This window comes from Ovis aries, chromosome 11 (genome assembly GCF_016772045.2).
Source record: "Ovis aries strain OAR_USU_Benz2616 breed Rambouillet chromosome 11, ARS-UI_Ramb_v3.0, whole genome shotgun sequence".
Classification (NCBI taxonomy): Eukaryota; Metazoa; Chordata; class Mammalia; order Artiodactyla; family Bovidae; genus Ovis; species Ovis aries.
In genome coordinates, this window is record NC_056064.1 from 48,592,943 (window position 1) to 48,602,679 (window position 9,737).

The 9,737-nt window shown below is 48.4% G+C and overlaps 1 long non-coding RNA gene across 1 annotated transcript; it reads left to right on the forward strand.

Moving 5' to 3' along the window:
• The first annotated feature begins 6,206 nt into the window (after window positions 1-6,206).
• On the forward strand, window positions 6,207-9,443 carry LOC132657435 (uncharacterized). The gene is made up of 2 exons (XR_009595615.1): window positions 6,207-6,288; window positions 7,613-9,443. It is a non-coding gene; the product is annotated as an uncharacterized LOC132657435 (long non-coding RNA).
• Window positions 9,444-9,737: the final 294 nt, after the last annotated feature.

Sequence of the window (9,737 nt, forward strand, 5' to 3'; positions counted from 1 at the left end):
GGACAGGACGCCAGACTCCCCTCCTGGGAGACATCGCTGACTCACTGTGCGTGCCCTCCAGCCAAGACGCTTAGAAGCGCTCCTGTTTCTTTTCTCTCGACCGAACAAGGAACACTGTGTTTAACATCTCTAGCTTCCACTTGGGTCTGTGGGGAGCTTAATTACCAACTGAGAAGGTATGTGAATGGGTGGGATAAAAGACCCAGTAGGCAGGAGGAGGGTTCTTAGGAGTCATGCAATCCTATATATCCCGTGATCTCCTGAAGCACCTAGGAGGTCAGCACTCTGGGTTTAGAGCTGGGTCGTGCAGGAGCAGAAGTGTGGCCCAGCGCTCACATCACTGTCAGCAAAGAGCCAGTGCCTGGGCTCAGTCACTAAGTTATATCCAACTCTTCGCAACCCCGTGAGCTGTAGCCAGGCTCCTCTGTCCATGGGATTTCCCAGGCAAGAATACTGGAGTGGGTTGCTGTTTCCTCCTCTAGGGGATCTTCCTGAACCAGAGAGCCAACCTGTCTCTCTTACATTTCCTGCACTGGCAGGCAGATTCTTTACCACTGAGCCACCTGGGAAGCCCCATCAGAACAGGACGGGGTGGCCAACTTGAAGACATGAATGCACGTGAGACTCCCAGCTGGGATACCAGCCCAGGTACATCCTTCAGCATCTATTCCCCATCGGGCTAGTGATCTGTCCTCCTTGGTCCCCCCCCCCCGCTACCAGTGTCCCTGTTCCTCCCCAGATGTGAAGCCCTATCTTAAGCTCTTATTTATTATTATCAGTAGCTGCACCAAGTATCTCGTGGGATCCAGCTCCCTAACCAAGGGTTGAACGCTGGGCTTTGGTAGTGAAAGTGCTGAGTCCTAACCACTGGACCACCAGGGAATTCACTTAAGCTCTTATTTAGAGTGGGCTTCCCTGATTGCTCAGTTGGTAAAGAATCCGCTGGCAATGCAGGAGACTCCGGTTCGATTCCTGGGTTGGGAAGATCCCCTGGAGAAGGGATAGGCTACCCACTCCAGTATTCTGGCCTGGAGAATTCCACGGACTTGTATAGTCCATGAGGTCACAAAGAGTCGTACACGACTGAGTGACTTTCACTCACTTACTTGCTGTCCTGCCTTTCTCCTACTTATCAAGACAAGTCTAGTCTCCACACACTTGGAGCTCTGATGCCCTAGAAGTACTGCTCAGAATGAAGTAGTCTCATCAAGATGTTGAAATGTGGTGCAGTAACTGTTAGTATTGGCAGTTACATCTACTCAGGGGACAGACACACACACACGTTTGATTTGGAGCACTTGCTTGTAGGCTAGGGTCCAGTCTCTTACCTATGGCTGGGAAACCAGATGGGGCTAAAAATAGTCATAGATGTATTCAATCAGTTGTCTTCATTCTTCCTTTGAGGGAATGAATTTCTAAGCCCAGAAATTTAACTTTGAAAACCACAGTCATCATTTATTGAAAATCTACTCTATAGATCATTTCCTATCCTCTACTCTATGAAAATACAAAGAAATGTAACCCCTACTTCAGAGCTAGCTAAACGATTTATACTTCTTTTATTGTATTTTTTTTAAGTCTTAATTGAATCTTTTGTAATGTTGCTCCTGTTTGGTGTTTTGATTGTTTGGCTGTGAGGCATATGGGATCTTAACTCTCCAACCAGGGATCGAACCTGCACCTCCTGCATTGGAAGGCGAAGTCTTAACCACTGGATCACCAGGGAAGCCCCTATATTCCTTTTAAAGATCTAAGCATTCTTTTTTCCATGAGGACAGGAACCATGTTGGGCTTATTCGCCCGGTATATTGCATCCATTCATCCAGTAAATATTTACTGAACATCTACTATGTGCCAGAGCCCAACTCAGGCACCAGAAATACAATAGCGAATAAAAACCAGGTATGTCTTCTGGTTTGAGATTCTAGAAAGACAATAAGTGAATGAAGAAAGAAACCCATAACATGTAAAACAATGATAAATGCTTAGGAAAGATAAAGAAGGGTAAGGAGACAAAAGTGGTAGAGATGTTATTTTGTAGAGGTTTGCCGAAGGAGAGTTCTCTAAGCAGAAGCTCCAGACTTGGATTAGGTGAGGGAACAAGCTGTGTGGAAACAGAGGGACTTGAAGTGCAAAACCCTCAAACGAGGAGCAACCAACAGTGTTTGTTGGAGAACAATATATGAGTGGGGTGAGCAAAGTTGGGGTGCAGTCAGAAACGAGGGCTGGGGAGAGGGAGTGGCATTGTCACTGTCTCTGGAGGTCCAGTGGTTAAGACTCCAAATTTCCACTGCAGGAGGTATGGGTTCAGTCCCTGGTCAGTGAACTAATATTCTGCACGCTGCAGGGTGCAGCCCCCCCAAAAAATTTTTTGAAAGAAATATGCCCTGGGGAGAGGGAGTGGCATTGTCATGCAGGGCCTTTTAGATAAGAACTTTGCGTAAGCTTTTCATGGAAATATGGGAAGAGAAAAGTACACAAATCATAAATGTACAACTCAATGAATTTTCACCAACCGGACACACCCATTTAAACCACCTTCCCAAATGAGTTTCAGGGTTGCCAGCAACCCTGAAACCTCTCCTGCCTCCTTTGTCATTATCCCAAGGATAATCATGACTTCAACTTCTATCACCATAGATTAATTTTGCCCCGGTTTTGAGCTTCGTGCAAATGGAATTGTACAGTATTACCCTTTGGTATCTGACTTTGCTCACTCCATGTTATGTTCATGAGACTTGTCCATCTTGTTATGTACAGTCAGGCTTCATTTTTTTTCATTAGTATATGGTATTGCACTGTATGAATATCTTACAATTTCTTTCTCTATTCTATTCTACTAGTGATCAGTATTTGGATTGTTTCCAACTTGAGGGATATTTCAAATAATACTGCTATGAACATTCCCGCTCATGTCTTTGGGAACACATGAGCATGCCTTTCAGTTGAGTAACTATCAGGATGGGATTCGGGGGTGTGGGTTTTTCTTTGGTAGAAATTACCAAATGATCTTCAGATTTAGCTTTTCAATCTGAGTGAAAAGGGAAATCATTTGAAGTTTCAACGTAGAGAAATCATACAATCTGAACTACATCTTTAAAGGATCACATACCAGAAGTTCTTAAAGATTACATCTTTCAAATGTTCAGCATATGAAATAAAACCCAGAGCCAGCACTAAAAGCATGACTCCAGAGTTATATCTCTAGCCAGGACCTCTGCTCTAAACTATGCACCCATGTCTGCATAGCCTGCTTGACAACTCAACATGGATCTCTAACAGGCATCTCAAACTTTCTATGGCCAAAACCAACTTCTTGATATTCTACCCTGGCCTAGCTTCTCCAGCAGGAGACCCCATCTTAATTCATAACAGCTCCATTCTTCAATTTTCCTGGGCTATACACATTGGTGTTATCTTTATCTCCTTGTATTTTTTCACACCCCATCTCCTGACAGCAGATCCTGTGAGCTCTATCTTCAGAATATTCTGGAACCATTGCTCACCCCACCCTCTTCCTCTACCTCTCTAGGCCACCATTATCTCTCCCCTAGACTTTATTTTTTGGCCACGCTTACAGGCATGAGGGATCATAGTTCCTCAACCAGGGATTGAACCCCACACCCCTTGCAATGAAAGCAAGACCTCTTAACCCCTGGAACGCCAGGGACGTTCCTCCCCTAAACTAAGGCAATCCCCGTCTAAGTGGTTTTCTGTCACTGCTCTATTAAAACTCTCCCATGGGGATTTCCCTGGTGGCTCAGTGGTAAAGAATCCCCCTGCCAATCCAAGAGACACAGGTTTGACTCCTGATCTGGGAAGAACCACATACCTTGGAGCAACTAAGTTCGAGCACCACAACTACTGAGCCTGCGCTCTACAACCTGGGAGCCGCAACTACTGATGCCCGCACGCCCCAGAGCCTGTGCTCCGAAACGAGAGAAGCTGCAGCCCCTGCTCACCACAATGAGCGAGAAGCCTGAGCAGCAGTGAAGACCCAGCGCAGCCAAAAATAAATACGGAAACAAAATTACTAAACAGCTCTCCTGCGGTTTCCCGTATCAGTCGTTATACTAAGTTGCTTCAGTTGGGTCCGACTCTGCGACCCTATGGACTGTAGCCCGCCAGGCTCCTCTGTCCATGGGACTCTCCAAGGCAAGAAAACTGGAGTGGGTTGCCATTTCCTTCTCCAGGGGATCTTCCCGACCCAGGGATTGAACCTGCATCTCTTATGTCTCTTGCATCGGCAGGCAGTTTCTTTACCCCTAATGCCACCCGGGAAGCCCTCCCACGTAAAAGTGACAACCAAAATCCGTACCACCTCTCACAGGGCGGCTCCTTCCACCTCTCTGACTTCAGCGCCTGTGCTTCCCGGCTTCTCACTCCACTGCAGTCGCCCTGGCCTTTCCCCCCATTTGCCAAACGGTCCAGGCCCTCTTCCACTTCCCAGCACTCACACCTGCTGCTCCCTCTGCCGAGAATGCTCTTGTCCCCCAACTGATCACTCCTTGCCTCCATCCATTCTTTACTTAAAACTTCCTTTTGCAGCAAAGACTTCTCCAGACCCTCTGATGACCGTTTCATGCTTCCCGTCACACTCAACATTTCGTATTTGCTTTCCCAGCTTTGTTTTCTCTGCTTAGCATTTATCGCTATCTTACATGCCGTAAGTTTTTATTCGTTTTATCTCGTTTATCAGCTGTCCCTACCAGCGGATCATACATAATTGCCATGAGGACATTGATTTTTTTAAAAGAACATTTTATTTTGTATTGGAGTATACTCAATTAAGGGGTTCCCTGGGGTCTCAGACAGTAAAGGATCTGCCTGCAGTGCAGGAGACCCAGTTCAAATCCTGGGTCGAGATGATCCCCTGGAGAAGGGAATGGCAACCCACTCCAGTATTCTTACCTGGAGAATTCTATGGACAGAGAAGTCTGGCGGGCTACAGGCCATGGGGTCGTAAAGAGTGAGAAATGACTGTGTGACTAACACACGAACACATTGCCAACTAACAAACAGCATTGAGATGGTTTCAGGGGAACAGTGAAGGGCTCAGCCATGCATATACATGTATCCTTTCTCCCCCAGACCCCTCCCATCCAGGCTGCCATATAATATTGATCAGAGTTCCATGTGCTATACAGTAGGTCCTTGTACCAACAAGGTATTTTAAATACAGCGGTGTATACAAATACATGGATTTTTATGTTTTGTTTATCTCCATAGTCTGGCATCTAGAATAAGTCTTGGCTCACAGTAGGTAGGGGCTTCCCTGGTGGCTCAGCGATTCAGAATCCGCCTGCCAATGAAGGAGACGTGGGTTCAATCCCTGTGTTGGGAAAATCCCTTGGAGAAGGAAATGACAATCCGCTCCAGTATTCTTGCCTGGGGAATCCCATGGCCGGAGAAGCCTGGCAGGCTACAGTCCACGGGGCCTCGAAAGAATCAGACCAGACTTGGCGACTAAACAACAAACAACAGCATAGTAGGTACTCAATAAAGATTTGTTGTTGGAGGGGATTAAAGTGAAAGTTGATTAGTCGCGTGTGATTCTTTGCCACCCCATGAACTATACAGTTCATGGAATTCTCCAGGCCGGAACACTGGAGTGGGTAACCATTCCCTTCTCCACGGGATCTTCCCAACCCAGGAATCGAACCCAGCTCTCCTGCATTGCAGGTGGATTCTTTACCAGCTGAGCCACCAGGGAAGCCCAAAAATACTGGAGTAGATAGCCTATCCCTTCTCCAGGTGATCTTCCCAACCCAAGAATCGAACTAGGATCTCTCGTATTGCAGGCGGATTCTTTACCAGCTGAGCTACCAGGGAAACCCCAGCTGAAGGGAATGGATGGATGGAAATGATCCTTGCCCCAGGTCCTTTCTTGACTACCATGTGCCTGCGAGGCTGATAACAAACCAGAGGTGGTTCTAAGCATCTCCAATGAGTTGGAGTCACCGATAGAAACACGTTCCTTCTCTATCTACTCTCCCTTCCTGGCGTGCAGGGACCTGGGAAAAGTGGAGATGCTGATCGATATCTCTGACTGGGAAGGAAGATGGGATTAGGTACTAGAAATCAGAGGAAGGATGTCTCCGCCCGTCTGCTCCCAGCAGCAGAGGCTGTGATCTGCCTGGCAAATCGCCTGCTCTCAGAAACAGGATGTGTCCAGAGAGGAAGTGACTGCAGACGTGGTTGGGGTGGGGGGAGGGAAATGCCCCGTGCCTGAGACGGAACACTTGAGGCTAGTCATTCTGGAGCCTTCCAAGGGTCCATTCCTGGGGGGTGAGTAAATTCCGCTCCATGGTCCTGCGGTGACTCACTCTGCGTCTTGGGGAATGCGCAGCCCATCCCTAAGAAGGGAGAACAGGTGTTTCCTTCTTCAGGGTTCTCAGCTTGAGTGACTGGTGGCTGAAGGGCGATCAGGACGCTGATGCCAAGCCCCCAGCCAGCTCCAGTGGGCTGTGCGATTAACCTGCTTCTGTGCCAGCGTCTTCCTGGGGACGATATGAGTGAGGAAGTGAACACTCGAGGAGGCAGCAAGTCTTGGTGCTGTGTTTGCCGCCTGCGGGGAGGAATAACTCAGTGGCAGAGAGACGAGAGGATGTCTGGGTTAAGGCTCTGTAGGAACTGTTGAAAGGAGTCGCTTTTTTTTTTCTTTTTAACACGCCGCATGGCATGCAGGATCTTAGTTCCCTGACCAGGGATCGAACCCATGCCCCCTGCAGTGGAAGTATGGAGTCTTAACTACTGGACTTCCAGGGAAGTCCCAGGAGTAGCCTTCTAGCAAGTGGTTTTACTAATCTTGGTTTGAGGTAGGAGATTAGACCACCTAGAAGCCCACTGCCCGAGGATCTCTAGGAAACCTGTTTTCTATACCTCCCCCGGAGTGGTCGAGGAAGCTGACTTGGCCTGAATGAGTCCTGGGCCCTCATGCTCAGGCGCCCCAGCAGAGGAGCCTCCCAACTTTACGGAGGTATTCCAGCCTCAAGACCATGGAAGCTGTGGCCTGATGTCTTGTTTGGTAGCCAGAAGAGAGAGAAACAGTTCCTGCAGACCCCTCACCTCAGTTCTGCCCTGGTGGGCTCCAAAATTTGGACTCTGCATTTTGGCTAAAGGGCATTAGTGTCATAAAACCCGTACCAGGAAACTTCTGATGAAAACCAGCTTGGCTGTTTAAGAATCACAAACAAAGTGCTCAGCATAGGAAAGGGCAAATGCATTAATTTAAGTTTCCAGAAGAACAGAAAAAGCAAGAAAACTTGGCGTGACCACAGATATCTCCAGACAAGCTCTGGGACTTGTGTTTATGGTGAAATGCAGCGAGCAGCTCAAAGCTTGGAATGTTATTATGAGATTATGATTATTATAATAAAAGCTGTGATTTTTTTTTCTTCTACTCTGAATATCAAAGCAAGCGTCTTTAAGCTTGTCTTTGACATGAGGTTAAAGACAGCAGGAGGTGTCATCCTGGCAGGCTGCTTCTAATGCATTTATTTACAGCAAAGAGCTCATATGGTGCAGAGCATTCTGCAACCTGCTTTTTTACTTAAGCAATTTGTCATGAGCATCTTTTCACATCAATATATATATATCCACATTTTTCTAGGTGCTTCCTGTAAACTGAGAAAGAAAGGGGCCCTCCTTGATGGAAGACATGGAGTCATCCTGGGAGTAGCCTAGAGGTGGACCCCAAAGTGGGGCCTTCCCAGGTGGTGTCATGTTAAAGAACCTGCCTGCCAGTACAGAAGCAAGAGACGCGGATACGATCCCTGGCTCAGGAAGATCCCCTGGAGGAGGGCATGGCAACCCACTCCAGTATTCTTGCCTGGAGAATCCCATGGGCAGAGGAGCCTGGCATGCTACAGTCTATAGGGTCACGAAGAGTTGGACATGACTGAATCGACTTAGCATGCATGCAACGGGCCCCAAAGCAGGCATCCATTCTGCTAAATTCTCTGCTAAATGTTCCCATAGGAGGAGCGCACCACCCCAGGTTTCAGTCACATGTAGTAGAAACTGGTCCATCTTTTGTCTGAGCTCTGTGTGACAGCCACAAAGGTGGGAAGACACCTCAAGTCTGTCTTGAGTTTCCCCTTCCTGTAATTTCCCCTCACCTTATTCCAACCTCACTTTTTCCTTTCTAGAAGCTGGAGAGGGAAAGCAAAGTAACTGATCTTCCTGGTAGAGTGAACAGCCCCACTGGTTTGTCTGAGGGTTTTTCCCAGGACATGAGTCTTTGAATTTTAAAGCCAGAAGAGTCCCAAGAAAACCAGGGAGGGTTAGTCACCCTATTTCCAGAATCAGGAGGGGTGCAGGGAGACATGGTCCAGTTTGACCGAGTTGCTAGAGATCCTCTTTTCACAGTTCCACAAAGGTCAGGTTGGAAGTTTCTGGAAGGCACATTCTCCGAGTTTCAACCAGGCCTCCTTAGGTCCCTTGTCCACCCTGCAAACAATCTCCAGGACAGGAGATCGATGCCATGGAGGCAGAGGAGAACTAGCCACCAGGAAGGCGACCCGCTGAGGACACTTACTGTTCCCTGCTCTGCAGAGGCGTCATGCATCTGAAGCCAGCTGCGACCTCTCCCCAGACTCTCCGACTTGTCCTCTCATGAAATGGCTTCGTCTCACTGAGCCTCAGTTTCCTCATCTGAAAGTGGGAAGAGCATTAGAACGCAGCAACCTATGTCAGGCCCTTAGCAATTAGCGAGGCTGGAGAAATCCCTGGTGACATCTGGAGGGAGCTCTGAGGTGCCAGAGCAGAGGGCAGGGGACAGCGCCGCAGACGGTCATGCTGTCACCCCGCCGCCCCCCGACCCCCAAGCCAGTCAGTTGCCCTCATCCCCCCAGAGCCAGCTTATCATTCGCTCATCTACCCATGAAAAGCAGCAAGGTCAAGGGCCTTTCAGACCCTCTGGGTCAGTTTGGTTTGGGGGTGGCTTGCACAAAGCTTTGCTTGTTAACTTGAGGGCCCAGAAGTTACACTCTGTAGAAACACAATGTTCATGCCAGTGTCTCTGACCACAAACCCCAAGAGTCTAAATGTTGAGACACTCAGGAAGTCGAAAGGGTCCTCTCGTCTTCAGCAGCCCAGCCCAGCTCACAGGAATGGCATGCATCAAAAGGCAGGAAGTCCCTGCAAGTCTGTCCCGTCAAGCCACCAGACACTGGTCACCTTTATGTGGCTGCGCAAAAAGTCAAGTTCTCAGGGAGAGGAGAGGTGATCTGGGACCTTCAGGGCTGGGGTGGAACCCATGCCTGAGAATCGAGGCCACCACAGGAAGCCGGGCTCCCCTGTGTCGACAGAGGGACTCAGAGCCGAGCCTTGGCTCCCTCATGGGATAAGTGACATTTTGGCCCCTGTTCCCTTTTCTCTCTGTTCTTTCTTTTTCTCTTTCTTTCTTTTTTTAAAAAATAAATTTATTTATTTATTTGGTCGCACTGGGCCTTAGTTGTGGCGTGCAAACTCTTAGTTGTGGCGTGTGGGATCTGGTTCCCTGACCAGGGATCGAACCCGAGGCCCCTGCACTGGGAGCGAGGAATTCTAGCCACTGGACCGCAGAGGAGTCTCTCCTCCCTCATTTTTTTTCCTTTTTGGCATGCATTCTCCGAGGAAGTATCAAACGTGTACTGCAACTCCCAGGAACAAGCCCCCAGAGAAACACAGAGAAGAGTGGGTGGCCTTCCTTCAAGATCTGATGTATGGAAGGCCTGAGACAGCCCTGGCCCATC